This window comes from Danio rerio, chromosome 24, assembly GCF_049306965.1.
Source record: "Danio rerio strain Tuebingen ecotype United States chromosome 24, GRCz12tu, whole genome shotgun sequence".
NCBI classification, from domain to species: Eukaryota; Metazoa; Chordata; class Actinopteri; order Cypriniformes; family Danionidae; genus Danio; species Danio rerio.
In genome coordinates this window covers 2,865,945-2,892,185 of record NC_133199.1, presented here as the reverse complement: position 1 = coordinate 2,892,185, position 26,241 = coordinate 2,865,945, and the positions used below count along the sequence as shown (strand labels likewise).

The window sequence follows — 26,241 nt, the reverse complement described above, 5'->3', positions numbered from 1 at the left end:
GATCAACAATAGTGAATTTACTCTGTATTAAAGTGTTTATGATGGTCCAGTATCAACATTAGTGGATTTACACTGTATTAAAATGATGATGGTCCAGGATCAACAATAGTGATTTTACACTGTATTAAAATGATGATGGTCCAGGATCAACAATTGTGAATTTACTCTGTATTAAAATGATGATGGTCCAGGATCAACAATTGTGAATTTACTCTGTATTAAAATGATGATGGTCCAGGATCAACAATAGTGAATTTACTCTGTATTAAAATGATGATGCTCCAGGATCAACAATAGTGAATTTACTCTGTATTAAAGTGTTTATGATGGTCCAGTATCAACATTAGTGGATTTACACTGTATTAAAATGATGATGGTCCAGGATCAACAATAGTGAATTTACACTGTATTAAAATGATGATGGTCCAGGATCAACATTAGTGAATTTACTCTGTATTAAAATGATGATGGTCCAGGATCAACAATAGTGAATTTACTCTGTATTAAAATGATGATGGTCCAGGATCAACATTAGTGAATTTACACTGTATTAAAATGATGATGGTCCAGGATCAACAATAGTGAATTTACACTGTATTAAAATGATGATGGTCCAGGATCAACATTAGTGAATTTACACTGTAATAAAATGATGATGGTCCAGGATCAACATTAGTGAGTTTACACTGTATTTAAATGATGATGGTCCAGGATCAACAATAGTGAATTTACACTGTTTTAAAATGATGATGGTCCAGGATCAACATTAGTGAATTTACACTGTATTTAAATGATGATGGTACAGGATCAACAATAGTGCATTTACACTGTATTAAAATGATGATGGTCCAGGATCAACAATAGTGCATTTACACTGTATTAAAATGATGATGGTCCAGGATCAACAATAGTGAATTTACACTGTATTAAAATGATGATGGTCCAGGATCAACAATAGTGAATTTACACTGTATTTAAATGATGATGGTCCAGGATCAACAATAGTGAATTTACACTATATTAAAATGATGATGGTCCAGGATCAACAATAGTGAATTTACTTTGTATTAAAATGATGATGGTCCAGGATCAACAATAGTGATTTTACTCTGTATTAAAATGATGATGGTCCAGGATCAACAATAGTGAATTTACACTGTATTAAAATGATGATGGTCCAGGATCAACAATAGTGAATTTACTCTGTATTAAAGTGTTTATGATGGTCCAGGATCAACAATAGTGAATTTACTCTGTATTAAAATGATGATGGTCCAGGATCAACAATAGTGAATTTACACTGTATTAAAATGATGATGGTCCAGGATCAACAATAGTGAATTTACTCTGTATTAAAATGATGATGGTCCAGGATCAACAATAGTGAATTTACCCTGTATTAAAATGATGATGGTCCAGGATCAACAATAGTGAATTTACTCTGTATTAAAATGATGATGGTCCAGGATCAACAATAGTGAATTTACTCTGTATTAAAATGATGATGGTCCAGGATCAACAATAGTGAATTTACTCTGTATTAAAATGATGATGGTCCAGGATCAACAATAGTGAATTTACTCTGTATTAAAATGATGATGGTCCAGGATCAACAATAGTGAATTTACTCTGTATTAAAGTGTTTATGATGGTCCAGGATCAACAATAGTGAATTTACTCTGTATTAAAATGATGATGGTCCAGGATCAACATTAGTGAATTTACACTGTATTAAAATGTTGATGGTCCAGGATCAACAATAGTGAATTTACTATGTATTAAAATGATGATGGTCCAGGATCAACATTAGTGAATTTACACCGTATTAAAATGATGATGGTCCAGGATCAACAATAATGAATTTACACTGTATTAAAATGATGATGGTCCAGGATCAACATTAGTGGATTTACACTGTATTAAAATGATGATGGTCCAGGATCAACAATAGTGAATTTACACTGTTTTAAAATGATGATGGTCCAGTATCAACATTAGTGGATTTACACTGTATTAAAATGATGATGGTCCAGGATCAACAATAGTGAATTTACTCTGTATTAAAATGATGATGCTCCAGGATCAACAATAGTGAATTTACACTGTATTAAAGTGTTTATGATGGTCCAGGATCAACAATAGTGAATTTACACTGTATTAAAATGATGATGGTCCAGGATCAACAATAGTGAATTTACTCTGTATTAAAGTGTTTATGATGGTCCAGGATCAACAATAGTGAATTTACTCTGTATTAAAATGATGATGCTCCAGGATCAACAATAGTGAATTTACACTGTATTAAAGTGTTTATGATGGTCCAGGATCAACAATAGTGAATTTACACTGTATTTAAATGATGATGGTCCAGGATCAACAATAGTGAATTTACTCTGTATTAAAGTGTTTATGATGGTCCAGGATCAACAATAGTGAATTTACACTGTATTAAAATGATGATGGTCCAGGATCAACAATAGTGAATTTACTCTGTATTAAAATGATGATGGTCTAGGATCAACATTAGTGAATTTACTCTGTATTAAAATGATGATGGTCCAGGATCAACAATAGTGAATTTACACTGTATTAAAATGATGATGGTCCAGGATCAACAATAGTGAATTTACTCTGTATTAAAATGTTGATGGTCCAGGATCAACATTAGTGAATTTACACTGTATTAAAATGTTGATGGTCCAGGATCAACATTAGTGAATTTACACTGTATTAAAATGATGATGGTCCAGGATCAACAATAGTGAATTTACACTGTATTAAAATGATGATGGTCCAGGATCAGCAATAGTGAATTTACTCTGTATTAAAATGATGATGGTCCAGGATCAACATTAGTGAATTTACACTGTATTAAAATGTTGATGGTCCAGGATCAACAATAGTGAATTTACACTGTATTAAAATGATGATGGTCCAGGATCAACAATAGTGAATTTACACTGTATTAAAATGATGATGGTCCAGGATCAACAATAGTGAATTTACACTGTTTTAAAATGATGATGGTCCAGGATCAGCAACAGTGAATTTACTCTGTATTAAAATGATGATGCTCCAGGATCAACAATAGTGAATTTACTCTGTATTAAAATGATGATGGTCCAGGATCAACATTAGTGAATTTACACTGTATTAAAATGATGATGGTCCAGGATCAACAATAATGAATTTACACTGTATTAAAATGATGATGGTCCAGGATCAACATTAGTGAATTTACACTGTATTAAAATGATGATGGTCCAGGATCAACAATAGTGAATTTACACTGTATTAAAATGATGATGGTCCAGGATCAACAATAGTGAATTTACTCTGTATTAAAATGATGATGGTCCAGGATCAACAATAGTGAATTTACACTGTATTAAAATGATGATGGTCCAGGATCAACAATAGTGAATTTACACTGTTTTAAAATGATGATGGTCCAGGATCAACAATAGTGCATTTACACTGTATTAAAAAGATGATGGTCCAGGATCAACAATAGTGCATTTACACTGTATTAAAATGATGATGGTCCAGGATCAACAATAGTGCATTTACTCTGTATTAAAATGATGATGGTCCAGGATCAACAATAGTGAATTTACACTGTATTAAAATGATGATGGTCCAGAATCAACAATAGTGAATTTACACTGTATTAAAATGATGATGGTCCAGGATCAACAATAGTGAATTTACTCTGTATTAAAATGATGATGGTCCAGGATCAACAATAGTGAATTTACTCTGTATTAAAATGATGATGGTCCAGGATCAACAATAGTGCATTTACACTGTATTTAAATGATGATGGTCCAGGATCAACAATAGTGAATTTACACTGTATTAAAATGATGATGGTCCAGAATCAACAATAGTGAATTTACTCTGTATTAAAATGATGATGGTCCAGGATCAACAATAGTGAATTTACTCTGTATTAAAATGATGATGGTCCAGGATCAACAATAGTGAATTTACTCTGTATTAAAGTGTTTATGATGGTCCAGTATCAACATTAGTGGATTTACACTGTATTAAAATGATGATGGTCCAGGATCAACAATAGTGAATTTACACTGTATTAAAATGATGATGGTCCAGGATCAACAATTGTGAATTTACTCTGTATTAAAATGATGATGGTCCAGGATCAACAATAATGAATTTACACTGTATTAAAATGATGATGGTCCAGGATCAACATTAGTGGATTTACACTGTATTAAAATGATGATGGTCCAGGATCAACAATAGTGAATTTACACTGTTTTAAAATGATGATGGTCCAGTATCAACATTAGTGGATTTACACTGTATTAAAATGATGATGGTCCAGGATCAACATTAGTGGATTTACACTGTATTAAAATGATGATGGTCCAGGATCAACAATAGTGAATTTACACTGTTTTAAAATGATGATGGTCCAGTATCAACATTAGTGGATTTACACTGTATTAAAATGATGATGGTCCAGGATCAACAATAGTGAATTTACTCTGTATTAAAGTGTTTATGATGGTCCAGGATCAACAATAGTGAATTTACTCTGTATTAAAATGATGATGCTCCAGGATCAACAATAGTGAATTTACACTGTATTAAAGTGTTTATGATGGTCCAGGATCAACAATAGTGAATTTACACTGTATTAAAATGATGATGGTCCAGGATCAACAATAGTGAATTTACTCTGTATTAAAGTGTTTATGATGGTCCAGGATCAACAATAGTGAATTTACTCTGTATTAAAATGATGATGCTCCAGGATCAACAATAGTGAATTTACTCTGTATTAAAGTGTTTATGATGGTCCAGGATCAACAATAGTGAATTTACTCTGTATTAAAATGATGATGCTCCAGGATCAACAATAGTGAATTTACTCTGTATTAAAATGATGATGGTCCAGGATCAACAATAGTGAATTTACACTGTATTAAAATGATGATGGTCCAGGATCAACAATAGTGAATTTACACTGTATTAAAATGATGATGGTCCAGGATCAACAATAGTGAATTTACTCTGTATTAAAATGATGATGGTCCAGGATCAACAATAGTGAATTTACACTGTATTAAAGTGTTTATGATGGTCCAGGATCAACAATAGTGAATTTACACTGTATTAAAATGATGATGGTCCAGGATCAACAATAGTGAATTTACACTGTATTAAAATGATGATGGTCCAGGATCAACAATAGTGAATTTACACTGTATTAAAATGATGATGGTCCAGGATCAACAATAGTGAATTTACTCTGTATTAAAATGTTGATGGTCCAGGATCAACATTAGTGAATTTACACTGTATTAAAATGTTGATGGTCCAGGATCAACATTAGTGAATTTACACTGTATTAAAATGATGATGGTCCAGGATCAACAATAGTGAATTTACACTGTATTAAAATGATGATGGTCCAGGATCAGCAATAGTGAATTTACTCTGTATTAAAATGATGATGGTCCAGGATCAACATTAGTGAATTTACACTGTATTAAAATGTTGATGGTCCAGGATCAACAATAGTGAATTTACACTGTATTAAAATGATGATGGTCCAGGATCAACAATAGTGAATTTACACTGTATTAAAAAGATGATGGTCCAGGATCAACAATAGTGCATTTACACTGTATTAAAATGATGATGGTCCAGGATCAACAATAGTGAATTTACTCTGTATTAAAATGATGATGGTCCAGGATCAACAATAGTGCATTTACACTGTATTTAAATGATGATGGTCCAGGATCAACAATAGTGCATTTACTCTGTATTAAAATGATGATGGTCCAGGATCAACAATAGTGCATTTACACTGTATTTAAATGATGATGGTCCAGGATCAACAATAGTGAATTTACTCTGTATTAAAGTGTTTATGATGGTCCAGGATCAACATTAGTGAATTTACACTGTATTAAAATGATGATGGTCCAGGATCAACAATAGTGAATTTACACTGTATTAAAATGATGATGGTCCAGGATCAGCAATAGTGAATTTACTCTGTATTAAAATGATGATGCTCCAGGATCAACAATAGTGAATTTACTCTGTATTAAAATGATGATGCTCCAGGATCAACAATAGTGAATTTACTCTGTATTAAAATGATGATGGTCCAGGATCAACATTAGTGAATTTACACTGTATTAAAATGATGATGGTCCAGGATCAACAATAATGAATTTACACTGTATTAAAATGATGATGGTCCAGGATCAACAATAGTGAATTTACTCTGTATTAAAATGATGATGGTCCAGGATCAACAATAGTGAATTTACACTGTATTAAAATGATGATGGTCCAGGATCAACATTAGTGAATTTACACTGTATTAAAATGATGATGGTCCAGGATCAACAATAGTGAATTTACACTGTATTAAAATGATGATGGTCCAGGATCAACAATAGTGAATTTACACTGTATTAAAATTATGATGGTCCAGGATCAACATTAGTTAATTTACACTGTATTAAAATGATGATGGTCCAGGATCAACAATAGTGAATTTACTCTGTATTAAAATGATGATGGTCCAGGATCAACAATAGTGAATTTACACTGTATTAAAATGATGATGGTCCAGGATCAACATTAGTGAATTTACACTGTATTAAAATGATGATGGTCCAGGATCAACAATAGTGAATTTACACTGTATTAAAATGATGATGGTCCAGGATCAACAATAGTGAATTTACACTGTATTAAAATTATGATGGTCCAGGATCAACATTAGTTAATTTACACTGTATTAAAATGATGATGGTCCAGGATCAACAATAGTGAATTTACACTGTATTAAAATGATGATGGTCCAGGATCAGCAATAGTGAATTTACTCTGTATTAAAATGATGATGGTCCAGGATCAACAATAGTGAATTTACTCTGTATTAAAATGATGATGGTACAGGATCAACAATAGTGAATTTACACTGTATTAAAATGATGATGGTCCAGGATCAACAATAGTGAATTTACACTGTATTAAAATGTTAATGGTCCAGGATCAACATTAGTGAGTTTACACTGTATTTAAATGATGATGGTCCAGGATCAACAATAGTGAATTTACACTGTATTAAAGTGTTTATGATGGTCCAGGATCAACATTAGTGAATTTACACTGTATTAAAATGATGATGGTCCAGGATCAACAATAGTGAATTTACTCTGTATTAAAATGATGATGGTCCAGGATCAACATTAGTGAATTTACACTGTATTAAAATGATGATGGTCCAGGATCAACAATAGTGAATTTACACTGTATTAAAATGATGATGGTCCAGGATCAACAATAGTGAATTTACACTGTATTAAAATGATGATGGTCCAGGATCAACATTAGTGAATTTACACTGTATTAAAATGATGATGGTCCAGGATCAACAATAGTGAATTTACACTGTATTAAAATGATGATGGTCCAGGATCAACAATAGTGAATTTACTCTGTATTAAAATGATGATGGTCTAGGATCAACAATAGTGAATTTACACTGTATTAAAATGATGATGGTCCAGGATCAACAATAGTGAATTTACACTGTATTAAAATGATGATGGTCCAGGATCAACAATAGTGAATTTACTCTGTATTAAAGTGTTTATGATGGTCCAGGATCAACAATAGTGAATTTACTCTGTATTAAAGTGTTTATGATGGTCCAGGATCAACAATAGTGAATTTACTCTGTATTAAAGTGTTTATGATGCTCCAGGATCAACAATAGTGAATTTACTCTGTATTAAAATGATGATGGTCCAGGATCAACATTAGTGAATTTACACTGTATTAAAATGATGATGGTCCAGGATCAACAATAGTGAATTTACACTGTATTAAAATGATGATGGTCCAGGATCAACATTAGTGAATTTACACTGTATTAAAATGATGATGGTCCAGGATCAATAATAGTGAATTTACACTGTTTTAAAATGATGATGGTCCAGGATCAACATTAGTGAATTTACACTGTATTAAAATGATGATGGTCCAGGATCAACAATAGTGCATTTACACTGTATTTAAATGATGATGGTCCAGGATCAACAATAGTGAATTTACACTGTATTAAAATGATGATGGTCCAGGATCAATAATAGTGAATTTACACTGTTTTAAAATGATGATGGTCCAGGATCAACATTAGTGAATTTACACTGTATTAAAATGATGATGGTCCAGGATCAACAATAGTGCATTTACACTGTATTTAAATGATGATGGTCCAGGATCAACAATAGTGAATTTACACTGTATTAAAATGATGATGGTCCAGGATCAACAATAGTGAATTTACTCTGTATTAAAGTGTTTATGATGGTCCAGGATCAACAATAGTGCATTTACACTGTATTTAAATGATGATGGTCCAGGATCAACAATAGTGAATTTACACTGTATTAAAATGATGATGGTCCAGGATCAACAATAGTGAATTTACTCTGTATTAAAGTGTTTATGATGGTCCAGGATCAACAATAGTGAATTTACTCTGTATTAAAATGATGATGGTCCAGGATCAACAATAGTGAATTTACACTGTATTAAAATGATGATGGTCCAGGATCAACAATAGTGAATTTACCCTGTATTAAAATGATGATGGTCCAGGATCAACAATAGTGAATTTACTCTGTATTAAAATGATGATGGTCCAGGATCAACAATAGTGAATTTACTCTGTATTAAAATGATGATGGTCCAGGATCAACAATAGTGAATTTACTCTGTATTAAAATGATGATGGTCCAGGATCAACATTAGTGAATTTACACTGTATTAAAATGTTGATGGTCCAGGATCAACAATAGTGAATTTACTCTGTATTAAAATGATGATGGTCCAGGATCAACATTAGTGAATTTACACTGTATTAAAATGATGATGGTCCAGGATCAACAATAGTGAATTTACACTGTTTTAAAATGATGATGGTCCAGTATCAACATTAGTGGATTTACACTGTATTAAAATGATGATGGTCCAGGATCAACAATAGTGAATTTACTCTGTATTAAAGTGTTTATGATGGTCCAGGATCAACAATAGTGAATTTACTCTGTATTAAAGTGTTTATGATGGTCCAGGATCAACAATAGTGAATTTACACTGTATTAAAATGATGATGGTCTAGGATCAACATTAGTGAATTTACTCTGTATTAAAATGATGATGGTCCAGGATCAACAATAGTGAATTTACACTGTATTAAAGTGTTTATGATGGTCCAGGATCAACAATAGTGAATTTACACTGTATTAAAATGATGATGGTCCAGGATCAACAATAGTGAATTTACACTGTATTAAAATGATGATGGTCCAGGATCAACAATAGTGAATTTACACTGTATTAAAATGTTGATGGTCCAGGATCAACATTAGTGAATTTACACTGTATTAAAATGTTGATGGTCCAGGATCAACATTAGTGAATTTACACTGTATTAAAATGATGATGGTCCAGGATCAACATTAGTGAATTTACACTGTATTAAAATGATGATGGTCCAGGATCAACAATAGTGCATTTACACTGTATTTAAATGATGATGGTCCAGGATCAACAATAGTGAATTTACACTGTTTTAAAATGATGATGGTCCAGGATCAACATTAGTGAATTTACACTGTATTAAAATGATGATGGTCCAGGATCAACAATAGTGAATTTACTCTGTATTTAAATGATGATGGTACAGGATCAACAATAGTGCATTTACACTGTATTAAAATGATGATGGTCCAGGATCAACAATAGTGCATTTACACTGTATTAAAATGATGATGGTCCAGGATCAACAATAGTGAATTTACTCTGTATTAAAATGATGATGGTCCAGGATCAACAATAGTGAATTTACACTGTATTTAAATGATGATGGTCCAGGATCAACAATAGTGAATTTACACTGTATTAAAGTGTTTATGATGGTCCAGGATCAACAATAGTGAATTTACACTGTATTAAAATGATGATGGTCCAGGATCAACAATAGTGAATTTACACTGTATTAAAATGATGATGGTCCAGGATCAACAATAGTGAATTTACACTATATTAAAATGATGATGGTCCAGGATCAACAATAGTGAATTTACTTTGTATTAAAATGATGATGGTCCAGGATCAACAATAGTGAATTTACACTGTATTAAAATGATGATGGTCCAGGATCAACAATAGTGAATTTACTCTGTATTAAAGTGTTTATGATGGTCCAGGATCAACAATAGTGAATTTACTCTGTATTAAAATGATGATGGTCCAGGATCAACAATAGTGAATTTACACTGTATTAAAATGATGATGGTCCAGGATCAACAATAGTGAATTTACTCTGTATTAAAATGATGATGGTCCAGGATCAACAATAGTGAATTTACACTGTATTAAAATGATGATGGTCCAGGATCAACATTAGTAAATTTACACTGTATTAAAATGATGATGGTCCAGGATCAACAATAGTGAATTTACTCTGTATTAAAATGATGATGGTCCAGGATCAACAATAGTGAATTTACTCTGTATTAAAATGATGATGGTCCAGGATCAACAATAGTGAATTTACCCTGTATTAAAATGATGATGGTCCAGGATCAACAATAGTGAATTTACTCTGTATTAAAATGATGATGGTCCAGGATCAACAATAGTGAATTTACTCTGTATTAAAATGATGATGGTCCAGGATCAACAATAGTGAATTTACTCTGTATTAAAATGATGATGGTCCAGGATCAACATTAGTGAATTTACACTGTATTAAAATGTTGATGGTCCAGGATCAACAATAGTGAATTTACTATGTATTAAAATGATGATGGTCCAGGATCAACATTAGTGAATTTACACTGTATTAAAATGATGATGGTCCAGGATCAACAATAATGAATTTACACTGTATTAAAATGATGATGGTCCAGGATCAACATTAGTGGATTTACACTGTATTAAAATGATGATGGTCCAGGATCAACAATAGTGAATTTACACTGTTTTAAAATGATGATGGTCCAGTATCAACATTAGTGAATTTACACTGTATTAAAATGATGATGGTCCAGGATCAACAATAGTGAATTTACTCTGTATTAAAATGATGATGCTCCAGGATCAACAATAGTGAATTTACTCTGTATTAAAGTGTTTATGATGGTCCAGGATCAACAATAGTGAATTTACACTGTATTAAAATGATGATGGTCCAGGATCAACAATAGTGAATTTACTCTGTATTAAAATGATGATGGTCTAGGATCAACATTAGTGAATTTACTCTGTATTAAAATGATGATGGTCCAGGATCAACAATAGTGAATTTACACTGTATTAAAGTGTTTATGATGGTCCAGGATCAACAATAGTGAATTTACACTGTATTAAAATGATGATGGTCCAGGATCAACAATAGTGAATTTACACTGTATTAAAATGATGATGGTCCAGGATCAACAATAGTGAATTTACACTGTATTAAAATGATGATGGTCCAGGATCAACAATAGTGAATTTACACTGTATTAAAATGATGATGGTCCAGGATCAACAATAGTGAATTTACTCTGTATTAAAATGTTGATGGTCCAGGATCAACATTAGTGAATTTACACTGTATTAAAATGATGATGGTCCAGGATCAACATTAGTGAATTTACACTGTATTAAAATGTTGATGGTCCAGGATCAACAATAGTGAATTTACACTGTATTAAAATGATGATGGTCCAGGATCAGCAATAGTGAATTTACTCTGTATTAAAATGATGATGGTCCAGGATCAACATTAGTGAATTTACACTGTATTAAAATGTTGATGGTCCAGGATCAACAATAGTGAATTTACACTGTATTAAAATGATGATGGTCCAGGATCAACAATAGTGAATTTACACTGTTTTAAAATGATGATGGTCCAGGATCAACAATAGTGCATTTACACTGTATTAAAAAGATGATGGTCCAGGATCAACAATAGTGCATTTACACTGTATTAAAATGATGATGGTCCAGGATCAACAATAGTGCATTTACTCTGTATTAAAATGATGATGGTCCAGGATCAACAATAGTGCATTTACACTGTATTTAAATGATGATGGTCCAGGATCAACAATAGTGAATTTACTCTGTATTAAAATGATGATGGTCCAGGATCAACAATAGTGAATTTACTCTGTATTAAAGTGTTTATGATGGTCCAGGATCAACATTAGTGAATTTACACTGTATTAAAATGATGATGGTCCAGGATCAACAATAGTGAATTTACACTGTATTAAAATGATGATGGTCCAGGATCAACAATAGTGAATTTACTCTGTATTAAAATGATGATGCTCCAGGATCAACAATAGTGAATTTACTCTGTATTAAAATGATGATGGTCCAGGATCAACATTAGTGAATTTACACTGTATTAAAATGATGATGGTCCAGGATCAACAATAATGAATTTACACTGTATTAAAATGATGATGGTCCAGGATCAACAATAGTGAATTTACACTGTATTAAAATGATGATGGTCCAGGATCAACAATAGTGAATTTACTCTGTATTAAAATGATGATGCTCCAGGATCAACAATAGTGAATTTACTCTGTATTAAAATGATGATGCTCCAGGATCAACAATAGTGAATTTACTCTGTATTAAAATGATGATGGTCCAGGATCAACATTAGTGAATTTACACTGTATTAAAATGATGATGGTCCAGGATCAACATTAGTGAATTTACACTGTATTAAAATGATGATGGTCCAGGATCAACAATAGTGAATTTACACTGTATTAAAATGATGATGGTCCAGGATCAACAATAGTGAATTTACACTGTATTAAAATTATGATGGTCCAGGATCAACATTAGTTAATTTACACTGTATTAAAATGATGATGGTCCAGGATCAACAATAGTGAATTTACACTGTATTAAAATGATGATGGTCCAGGATCAACAATAGTGAATTTACTCTGTATTAAAATGATGATGGTCCAGGATCAACAATAGTGAATTTACACTGTATTAAAATGATGATGGTCCAGGATCAACATTAGTGAATTTACACTGTATTAAAATGATGATGGTCCAGGATCAACAATAGTGAATTTACACTGTATTAAAATGATGATGGTCCAGGATCAACAATAGTGAATTTACACTGTATTAAAATTATGATGGTCCAGGATCAGCAATAGTGAATTTACTCTGTATTAAAATGATGATGGTCCAGGATCAACAATAGTGAATTTACTCTGTATTAAAATGATGATGGTCCAGGATCAACAATAGTGAATTTACACTGTATTAAAATGATGATGGTCCAGGATCAACATTAGTTAATTTACACTGTATTAAAATGATGATGGTCCAGGATCAACAATAGTGAATTTACACTGTATTAAAATGATGATGGTCCAGGATCAGCAATAGTGAATTTACTCTGTATTAAAATGATGATGGTCCAGGATCAACAATAGTGAATTTACTCTGTATTAAAATGATGATGGTCCAGGATCAACAATAGTGAATTTACTCTGTATTAAAATGATGATGCTCCAGGATCAACAATAGTGAATTTACTCTGTATTAAAATGATGATGGTCCAGGATCAACAATAGTGAATTTACTCTGTATTAAAGTGTTTATGATGGTCCAGGATCAACATTAGTGAATTTACTCTGTATTAAAATGATGATGGTCCAGGATCAACAATAGTGAATTTACACTGTATTAAAATGATGATGGTCCAGGATCAACATTAGTGAATTTACTCTGTATTAAAATGATGATGGTCCAGGATCAACAATAGTGAATTTACACTGTATTAAAATGATGATGGTCCAGGATCAACAATAGTGATTTTACACTGTATTAAAATGATGATGGTCCAGGATCAACAATTGTGAATTTACTCTGTATTAAAATGATGATGGTCCAGGATCAACAATTGTGAATTTACTCTGTATTAAAATGATGATGCTCCAGGATCAACAATAGTGAATTTACTCTGTATTAAAGTGTTTATGATGGTCCAGTATCAACATTAGTGGATTTACACTGTATTAAAATGATGATGGTCCAGGATCAACAATAGTGAATTTACACTGTATTAAAATGATGATGGTCCAGGATCAACATTAGTGAATTTACTCTGTATTAAAATGATGATGGTCCAGGATCAACAATAGTGAATTTACTCTGTATTAAAATGATGATGGTCCAGGATCAACATTAGTGAATTTACACTGTATTAAAATGATGATGGTCCAGGATCAACAATAGTGAATTTACACTGTATTAAAATGATGATGGTCCAGGATCAACATTAGTGAATTTACACTGTAATAAAATGATGATGGTCCAGGATCAACATTAGTGAATTTACACTGTATTAAAATGATGATGGTCCAGGATCAACATTAGTGAATTTACACTGTATTAAAATGATGATGGTCCAGGATCAACAATAGTGCATTTACACTGTATTTAAATGATGATGGTCCAGGATCAACAATAGTGAATTTACACTGTTTTAAAATGATGATGGTCCAGGATCAACATTAGTGAATTTACACTGTTTTAAAATGATGATGGTCCAGGATCAACAATAGTGAATTTACTCTGTATTTAAATGATGATGGTACAGGATCAACAATAGTGCATTTACACTGTATTAAAATGATGATGGTCCAGGATCAACAATAGTGAATTTACACTGTATTAAAATGATGATGGTCCAGGATCAACAATAGTGAATTTACTCTGTATTAAAATGATGATGGTCCAGGATCAACAATAGTGAATTTACACTGTATTTAAATGATGATGGTCCAGGATCAACAATAGTGAATTTACACTGTATTAAAGTGTTTATGATGGTCCAGGATCAACAATAGTGAATTTACACTGTATTAAAATGATGATGGTCCAGGATCAACAATAGTGAATTTACACTGTATTAAAATGATGATGGTCCAGGATCAACAATAGTGAATTTACACTATATTAAAATGATGATGGTCCAGGATCAACAATAGTGAATTTACTTTGTATTAAAATGATGATGGTCCAGGATCAACAATAGTGAATTTACTCTGTATTAAAGTGTTTATGATGGTCCAGGATCAACAATAGTGAATTTACACTGTATTAAAATGATGATGGTCCAGGATCAACAATAGTGAATTTACTCTGTATTAAAATGATGATGGTCCAGGATCAACAATAGTGAATTTACACTGTATTAAAATGATGATGGTCCAGGATCAACAATAGTGAATTTACACTGTATTAAAATGATGATGGTCCAGGATCAACAATAGTGAATTTACACTGTATTAAAATGATGATGGTCCAGGATCAACATTAGTAAATTTACACTGTATTAAAATGATGATGGTCCAGGATCAACAATAGTGAATTTACTCTGTATTAAAATGATGATGGTCCAGGATCAACAATAGTGAATTTACTCTGTATTAAAATGATGATGGTCCAGGATCAACAATAGTGAATTTACCCTGTATTAAAATGATGATGGTCCAGGATCAACAATAGTGAATTTACTCTGTATTAAAATGATGATGGTCCAGGATCAACAATAGTGAATTTACCCTGTATTAAAATGATGATGGTCCAGGATCAACAATAGTGAATTTACTCTGTATTAAAATGATGATGGTCCAGGATCAACAATAGTGAATTTACTCTGTATTAAAATGATGATGGTCCAGGATCAACAATAGTGAATTTACTCTGTATTAAAATGATGATGGTCCAGGATCAACAATAGTGAATTTACTCTGTATTAAAATGATGATGGTCCAGGATCAACATTAGTGAATTTACACTGTATTAAAATGTTGATGGTCCAGGATCAACAATAGTGAATTTACTATGTATTAAAATGATGATGGTCCAGGATCAACATTAGTGAATTTACACTGTATTAAAATGATGATGGTCCAGGATCAACAATAATGAATTTACACTGTATTAAAATGATGATGGTCCAGGATCAACATTAGTGGATTTACACTGTATTAAAATGATGATGGTCCAGGATCAACAATAGTGAATTTACACTGTTTTAAAATGATGATGGTCCAGTATCAACATTAGTGGATTTACACTGTATTAAAATGATGATGGTCCAGGATCAACAATAGTGAATTTACTCTGTATTAAAATGATGATGCTCCAGGATCAACAATAGTGAATTTACACTGTATTAAAGTGTTTATGATGGTCCAGGATCAACAATAGTGAATTTACACTGTATTAAAATGATGATGGTCCAGGATCAACAATAGTGAATTTACTCTGTATTAAAATGATGATGCTCCAGGATCAACAATAGTGAATTTACTCTGTATTAAAGTGTTTATGATGGTCCAGGATCAACAATAGTGAATTTACTCTGTATTAAAATGATGATGCTCCAGGATCAACAATAGTGAATTTACACTGTATTAAAGTGTTTATGATGGTCCAGGATCAACAATAGTGAATTTACACTGTATTAAAATGATGATGGTCCAGGATCAACAATAGTGAATTTACTCTGTATTAAAGTGTTTATGATGGTCCAGGATCAACAATAGTGAATTTACTCTGTATTAAAATGATGATGCTCCAGGATCAACAATAGTGAATTTACTCTGTATTAAAGTGTTTATGATGGTCCAGGATCAACAATAGTGAATTTACACTGTATTAAAATGATGATGGTCCAGGATCAACAATAGTGAATTTACTCTGTATTAAAATGATGATGGTCTAGGATCAACATTAGTGAATTTACTCTGTATTAAAATGATGATGGTCCAGGATCAACAATAGTGAATTTACACTGTATTAAAATGATGATGGTCCAGGATCAACAATAGTGAATTTACACTGTATTAAAATGATGATGGTCCAGGATCAACAATAGTGAATTTACTCTGTATTAAAATGTTGATGGTCCAGGATCAACATTAGTGAATTTACACTGTATTAAAATGTTGATGGTCCAGGATCAACAATAGTGAATTTACTCTGTATTAAAATGATGATGGTCCAGGATCAGCAATAGTGAATTTACTCTGTATTAAAATGATGATGGTCCAGGATCAACAATAGTGCATTTACACTGTATTAAAAAGATGATGGTCCAGGATCAACAATAGTGCATTTACACTGTATTAAAATGATGATGGTCCAGGATCAACAATAGTGCATTTACACTGTATTTAAATGATGATGGTCCAGGATCAACAATAGTGCATTTACACTGTATTTAAATGATGATGGTCCAGGATCAACAATAGTGAATTTACACTGTATTAAAGTGTTTATGATGGTCCAGGATCAACAATAGTGAATTTACTCTGTATTAAAGTGTTTATGATGGTCCAGGATCAACATTAGTGAATTTACACTGTATTAAAATGATGATGGTCCAGGATCAACAATAGTGAATTTACACTGTATTAAAATGATGATGGTCCAGGATCAGCAATAGTGAATTTACTCTGTATTAAAATGATGATGCTCCAGGATCAACAATAGTGAATTTACTCTGTATTAAAATGATGATGGTCCAGGATCAACATTAGTGAATTTACACTGTATTAAAATGATGATGGTCCAGGATCAACAATAATGAATTTACACTGTATTAAAATGATGATGGTCCAGGATCAACATTAGTGAATTTACACTGTATTAAAATGATGATGGTCCAGGATCAACAATAGTGAATTTACTCTGTATTAAAATGATGATGGTCCAGGATCAACAATAGTGAATTTACTCTGTATTAAAATGATGATGCTCCAGGATCAGCAATAGTGAATTTACTCTGTATTAAAATGATGATGGTCCAGGATCAACAATAGTGAATTTACACTGTATTAAAATGATGATGGTCCAGGATCAACATTAGTGAATTTACTCTGTATTAAAATGATGATGCTCCAGGATCAACAATAGTGAATTTACTCTGTATTAAAATGATGATGCTCCAGGATCAACAATAGTGAATTTACTCTGTATTAAAATGATGATGGTCCAGGATCAACATTAGTGAATTTACACTGTATTAAAATGATGATGGTCCAGGATCAACAATAGTGAATTTACTCTGTATTAAAGTGTTTATGATGGTCCAGGATCAACATTAGTGAATTTACTCTGTATTAAAATGATGATGGTCCAGGATCAACAATAGTGAATTTACACTGTATTAAAATGATGATGGTCCAGGATCAACAATAGTGAATTTACACTGTATTAAAATGATGATGGTCCAGGATCAACATTAGTGGATTTACACTGTATTAAAATGATGATGGTCCAGGATCAACAATAGTGAATTTACTCTGTATTAAAGTGTTTATGATGGTCCAGGATCAAAAATAGTGAATTTACACTGTATTAAAATGATGATGGTCCAGGATCAACAATAGTGAATTTACTCTGTATTAAAGTGTTTATGATGGTCCAGGATCAAAAATAGTGAATTTACACTGTATTAAAATGATGATGGTCCAGGATCAACATTAGTGAATTTACACTGTATTAAAATGATGATGGTCCAGGATCAACAATAGTGAATTTACACTGTATTAAAATGATGATGGTCCAGGATCAACATTAGTGAATTTACACTGTATTAAAATGATGATGGTCCAGGATCAACAATAGTGAATTTACACTGTATTAAAATGATGATGGTCCAGGATCAACATTAGTGAATTTACACTGTATTTAAATGATGATGGTCCAGGATCAACATTAGTGGATTTACACTATATTAAAATGATGATGGTCCAGGATCAACATTAGTGAATTTACACTGTATTAAAATGATGATGGTCCAGGATCAACAATAGTGAATTTACACTGTATTAAAATGATGATGGTCCAGGATCAACAATAGTGAATTTACACTGTATTAAAATGATGATGGTCCAGGATCAACAATAGTGAATTTACTCTGTATTAAAATGATGATGGTCCAGGATCAACATTAGTGGATTTACACTATATTAAAATGATGATGGTCCAGGATCAACAATAGTGAATTTACACTGTATTAAAATGATGATGGTCCAGGATCAACAATAGTGAATTTACACTGTATTAAAATGATGATGGTCCAGGATCAACAATAGTGAATTTACACTGTATTAAAATGATGATGGTCCAGGATCAACAATAGTGAATTTACTCTGTATTAAAATGATGATGGTCCAGGATCAACATTAGTGAATTTACACTGTATTTAAATGATGATGGTCCAGGATCAACATTAGTGAATTTACACTGTATTAAAATGATGATGGTCCAGGATCAACAATAGTGAATTTACACTGTATTAAAATGATGATGGTCCAGGATCAACAATAGTGAATTTACTCTGTATTAAAATGATGATGCTCCAGGATCAACCATAGTGAATTTACACTGTATTAAAATGATGATGGTCCAGGATCAACAATAGTGAATTTACTCTGTATTAAAATGATGATGGTCCAGGATCAACAATAGTGAATTTACTCTGTATTAAAATGATGATGGTCCAGGATCAACATTAGTGAATTTACTCTGTATTAAAATGATGATGGTCCAGGATCAACAATAGTGAATTTACTCTGTATTAAAATGATGATGGTCCAGGATCAACAATAGTGAATTTACTCTGTATTAAAATGATGATGGTCCAGGATCAACATTAGTGAATTTACACTGTATTTAAATGATGATGGTCCAGTATCAACATTAGTGAATTTACACTGTATTAAAATGATGATGGTCCAGGATCAACAATAGTGAATTTACTCTGTATTAAAGTGTTTATGATGGTCCAGGATCAACAATAGTGAATTTACTCTGTATTAAAATGATGATGCTCCAGGATCAACAACAGTGAATTTACTCTGTATTAAAGTGTTTATGATGGTCCAGGATCAACAATAGTGAATTTACACTGTATTTAAATGATGATGGTACAGGATCAACAATAGTGCATTTACACTGTATTAAAATGATGATGGTCCAGGATCAACAATAGTGCATTTACACTGTATTAAAATGATGATGGTCCAGGATCAACAATAGTGAATTTACTCTGTAATAAAATGATGATGGTCCAGGATCAACAATAGTGAATTTACTCTGTATTAAAATGATGATGGTCCAGGATCAACAATAGTGCATTTACACTGTATTTAAATGATGATGGTCCAGGATCAACAATAGTGAATTTACACTGTATTTAAATGATGATGGTCCAGGATCAACAATAGTGCATTTACACTGTATTTAAATGATGATGGTCCAGGATCAACAATAGTGAATTTACTCTGTATTAAAGTGTTTATGATGGTCCAGGATCAACATTAGTGAATTTACTCTGTATTAAAATGATGATGGTCCAGGATCAACATTAGTGAATTTACTCTGTATTAAAATGATGATGGTCCAGGATCAACATTAGTGAATTTACTCTGTATTAAAATGATGATGGTCCAGGATCAACAATAGTGAATTTACTCTGTATTAAAGTGATGATGGTCCAGGATCAACAATAGTGAATTTACTCTGTATTAAAGTGTTTATGATGGTCCAGGATCAACAATAGTGAATTTACACTGTATTAAAATGATGATGGTCCAGGATCAACAATAGTGAATTTACTCTGTATTAAAGTGTTTATGATGGTCCAGGATCAAAAATAGTGAATTTACACTGTATTAAAATGATGATGGTCCAGGATCAACAATAGTGAATTTACACTGTATTAAAATGATGATGGTCCAGGATCAACAATAGTGAATTTACACTGTATTAAAATGATGATGGTCCAGGATCAACATTAGTGAATTTACTCTGTATTAAAATGATGATGGTCCAGGATCAACAATAGTGAATTTACTCTGTATTAAAATGATGATGGTCCAGGATCAACAATAGTGAATTTACACTGTATTAAAATGATGATGGTCCAGGATCAACAATAGTGAATTTACTCTGTATTAAAATGATGATGGTCCAGGATCAACAATAGTGAATTTACTCTGTATTAAAATGATGATGGTCCAGGATCAACAATAGTGAATTTACACTGTATTAAAATGATGATGGTCCAGGATCAACAATAGTGAATTTACTCTGTATTAAAGTGTTTATGATGGTCCAGTATCAACATTAGTGGATTTACACTGTATTAAAATGATGATGGTCCAGGATCAACAATAGTGAATTTACACTGTATTAAAATGATGATGGTCCAGGATCAACAATTGTGAATTTACTCTGTATTAAAATGATGATGCTCCAGGATCAACCATAGTGAATTTACACTGTATTAAAATGATGATGGTCCAGGATCAACAATAGTGAATTTACTCTGTATTAAAATGATGATGGTCCAGGATCAACAATAGTGAATTTACTCTGTATTAAAATGATGATGGTCCAGGATCAACAATAGTGAATTTACTCTGTATTAAAATGATGATGGTCCAGGATCAACAATAGTGAATTTACTCTGTATTAAAATGATGATGGTCCAGGATCAACATTAGTGAATTTACACTGTATTTAAATGATGATGGTCCAGGATCAACATTAGTGAATTTACACTGTATTAAAATGATGATGGTCCAGTATCAACATTAGTGGATTTACACTGTATTAAAATGATGATGGTCCAGGATCAACAATAGTGAATTTACTCTGTATTAAAGTGTTTATGATGGTCCAGGATCAACAATAGTGAATTTACTCTGTATTAAAATGATGATGCTCCAGGATCAACAACAGTGAATTTACTCTGTATTAAAGTGTTTATGATGGTCCAGGATCAACAATAGTGAATTTACACTGTATTTAAATGATGATGGTACAGGATCAACAATAGTGCATTTACACTGTATTAAAATGATGATGGTCCAGGATCAACAATAGTGCATTTACACTGTATTAAAATGATGATGGTCCAGGATCAACAATAGTGAATTTACTCTGTAATAAAATGATGATGGTCCAGGATCAACAATAGTGAATTTACTCTGTATTAAAATGATGATGGTCCAGGATCAACAATAGTGCATTTACACTGTATTTAAATGATGATGGTCCAGGATCAACAATAGTGAATTTACACTGTATTTAAATGATGATGGTCCAGGATCAACAATAGTGCATTTACACTGTATTTAAATGATGATGGTCCAGGATCAACAATAGTGAATTTACTCTGTATTAAAGTGTTTATGATGGTCCAGGATCAACATTAGTGAATTTACTCTGTATTAAAATGATGATGGTCCAGGATCAACATTAGTGAATTTACTCTGTATTAAAATGATGATGGTCCAGGATCAACATTAGTGAATTTACTCTGTATTAAAATGATGATGGTCCAGGATCAACAATAGTGAATTTACTCTGTATTAAAGTGATGATGGTCCAGGATCAACAATAGTGAATTTACTCTGTATTAAAGTGTTTATGATGGTCCAGGATCAACAATAGTGAATTTACACTGTATTAAAATGATGATGGTCCAGGATCAACAATAGTGAATTTACTCTGTATTAAAGTGTTTATGATGGTCCAGGATCAAAAATAGTGAATTTACACTGTATTAAAATGATGATGGTCCAGGATCAACAACAGTGAATTTACACTGTATTAAAATGATGATGGTCCAGGATCAACAATAGTGAATTTACACTGTATTAAAATGATGATGGTCCAGGATCAACAATAGTGAATTTACACTGTATTAAAATGATGATGGTCCAGGATCAACAATAGTGAATTTACACTGTATTAAAATGATGATGGTCCAGGATCAACAATAGTGAATTTACTCTGTATTAAAGTGTTTATGATGGTCCAGTATCAACATTAGTGGATTTACACTGTATTAAAATGATGATGGTCCAGGATCAACAATAGTGAATTTACACTGTATTAAAATGATGATGGTCCAGGATCAACAATTGTGAATTTACTCTGTATTAAAATGATGATGGTCCAGGATCAACAATAGTGAATTTACTCTGTATTAAAATGATGATGCTCCAGGATCAACCATAGTGAATTTACACTGTATTAAAATGATGATGGTCCAGGATCAACAATAGTGAATTTACTCTGTATTAAAATGATGATGGTCCAGGATCAACAATAGTGAATTTACTCTGTATTAAAATGATGATGGTCCAGGATCAACAATAGTGAATTTACTCTGTATTAAAATGATGATGGTCCAGGATCAACAATAGTGAATTTACTCTGTATTAAAATGATGATGGTCCAGGATCAACATTAGTGAATTTACACTGTATTTAAATGATGATGGTCCAGGATCAACATTAGTGAATTTACACTGTATTAAAATGATGATGGTCCAGTATCAACATTAGTGGATTTACACTGTATTAAAATGATGATGGTCCAGGATCAACAATAGTGAATTTACTCTGTATTAAAGTGTTTATGATGGTCCAGGATCAACAATAGTGAATTTACTCTGTATTAAAATGATGATGCTCCAGGATCAACAATAGTGAATTTACTCTGTATTAAAGTGTTTATGATGGTCCAGGATCAACAATAGTGAATTTACACTGTATTTAAATGATGATGGTACAGGATCAACAATAGTGCATTTACACTGTATTAAAATGATGATGGTCCAGGATCAACAATAGTGCATTTACACTGTATTAAAATGATGATGGTCCAGGATCAACAATAGTGAATTTACTCTGTAATAAAATGATGATGGTCCAGGATCAACAATAGTGAATTTACTCTGTATTTAAATGATGATGGTCCAGGATCAACAATAGTGAATTTACTCTGTATTTAAATGATGATGGTCCAGGATCAACAATAGTGAATTTACACTGTATTAAAATGATGATGGTCCAGGATCAACAATAGTGAATTTACTCTGTATTAAAATGATGATGGTCCAGGATCAACAATAGTGCATTTACACTGTATTTAAATGATGATGGTCCAGGATCAACAATAGTGAATTTACACTGTATTAAAATGATGATGGTCCAGGATCAACAATAGTGAATTTACTCTGTATTAAAGTGTTTATGATGGTCCAGGATCAACATTAGTGAATTTACTCTGTATTAAAATGATGATGGTCCAGGATCAACATTAGTGAATTTACTCTGTATTAAAATGATGATGGTCCAGGATCAACATTAGTGAATTTACTCTGTATTAAAATGATGATGGTCCAGGATCAACAATAGTGAATTTACTCTGTATTAAAATGATGATGGTCCAGGATCAACAATAGTGAATTTACTCTGTATTAAAGTGTTTATGATGGTCCAGGATCAACAATAGTGAATTTACACTGTATTAAAATGATGATGGTCCAGGATCAACAACAGTGAATTTACACTGTATTAAAATGATGATGGTCCAGGATCAACAATAGTGAATTTACACTGTATTAAAATGATGATGGTCCAGGATCAACAATAGTGAATTTACTCTGTATTAAAATGATGATGGTCCAGGATCAACAATAGTGAATTTACTCTGTATTAAAATGATGATGGTCCAGGATCAACAATAGTGAATTTACACTGTATTAAAATGATGATGGTCCAGGATCAACATTAGTGAATTTACTCTGTATTAAAATGATGATGGTCCAGGATCAACAATAGTGAATTTACACTGTATTAAAATGATGATGGTCCAGGATCAACAATAGTGAATTTACTCTGTATTAAAATGATGATGGTCCAGGATCAACAATAGTGAATTTACTCTGTATTAAAATGATGATGGTCCAGGATCAACAATAGTGAATTTACTCTGTATTAAAGTGTTTATGATGGTCCAGTATCAACATTAGTGGATTTACACTGTATTAAAATGATGATGGTCCAGGATCAACAATAGTGAATTTACACTGTATTAAAATGATGATGGTCCAGGATCAACAATAGTGAATTTACACTGTATTAAAATGATGATGGTCCAGGATCAACAATAGTGAATTTACACTGTATTAAAATGATGATGGTCCAGGATCAACAATAGTGAATTTACACTGTATTAAAATGATGATGGTCCAGGATCAACAATAGTGAATTTACACTGTATTAAAATGATGATGGTCCAGGATCAACAATTGTGAATTTACTCTGTATTAAAATGATGATGGTCCAGGATCAACAATAGTGAATTTACTCTGTATTAAAGTGTTTATGATGGTCCAGTATCAACATTAGTGGATTTACACTGTATTTAAATGATGATGGTCCAGGATCAACAATAGTGAATTTACACTGTATTAAAATGATGATGGTCCAGGATCAACAATAGTGAATTTACTCTGTATTAAAGTGTTTATGATGGTCCAGTATCAACATTAGTGGATTTACACTGTATTAAAATGATGATGGTCCAGGATCAACAATAGTGAATTTACACTGTATTTAAATGATGATGGTCCAGGATCAACAATAGTGAATTTACACTGTATTTAAATGATGATGGTCCAGGATCAACAATAGTGAATTTACACTGTATTAAAGTGTTTATGATGGTCCAGGATCAACAATAGTGAATTTACACTGTATTAAAATGATGATGGTCCAGGATCAACAATAGTGAATTTACACTGTATTAAAATGATGATGGTCCAGGATCAACAATAGTGAATTTACTCTGTATTAAAATGATGATGGTCCAGGATCAACATTAGTGAATTTACACTGTATTAAAATGATGATGGTCCAGGATCAACATTAGTGAATTTACACTGTATTAAAATGATGATGGTCCAGGATCAACAATAGTGAATTTACTCTGTATTTAAATGATGATGGTACAGGATCAACAATAGTGCATTTACACTGTATTAAAATGATGATGGTCCAGGATCAACAATAGTGAATTTACACTGTATTTAAATGATGATGGTCCAGGATCAACAATAGTGAATTTACTCTGTATTAAAATGATGATGGTCCAGGATCAACAATAGTGAATTTACTTTGTATTAAAATGATGATGGTCCAGGATCAACAATAGTGATTTTACTCTGTATTAAAATGATGATGGTCCAGGATCAACAATAGTGAATTTACACTGTATTAAAATGATGATGGTCCAGGATCAACAATAGTG

The 26,241-nt window shown here is 32.0% G+C and overlaps 1 protein-coding gene across 1 annotated transcript in view; it reads right to left on the bottom strand.

Annotated features, from left to right (window-relative positions):
- Positions 1–26,241, bottom strand: part of lyrm4 (LYR motif containing 4) — a gene marked incomplete at its 5' end in the record, with an annotated part of 150,987 nt that overhangs the window by 88,802 nt on the left and 35,944 nt on the right.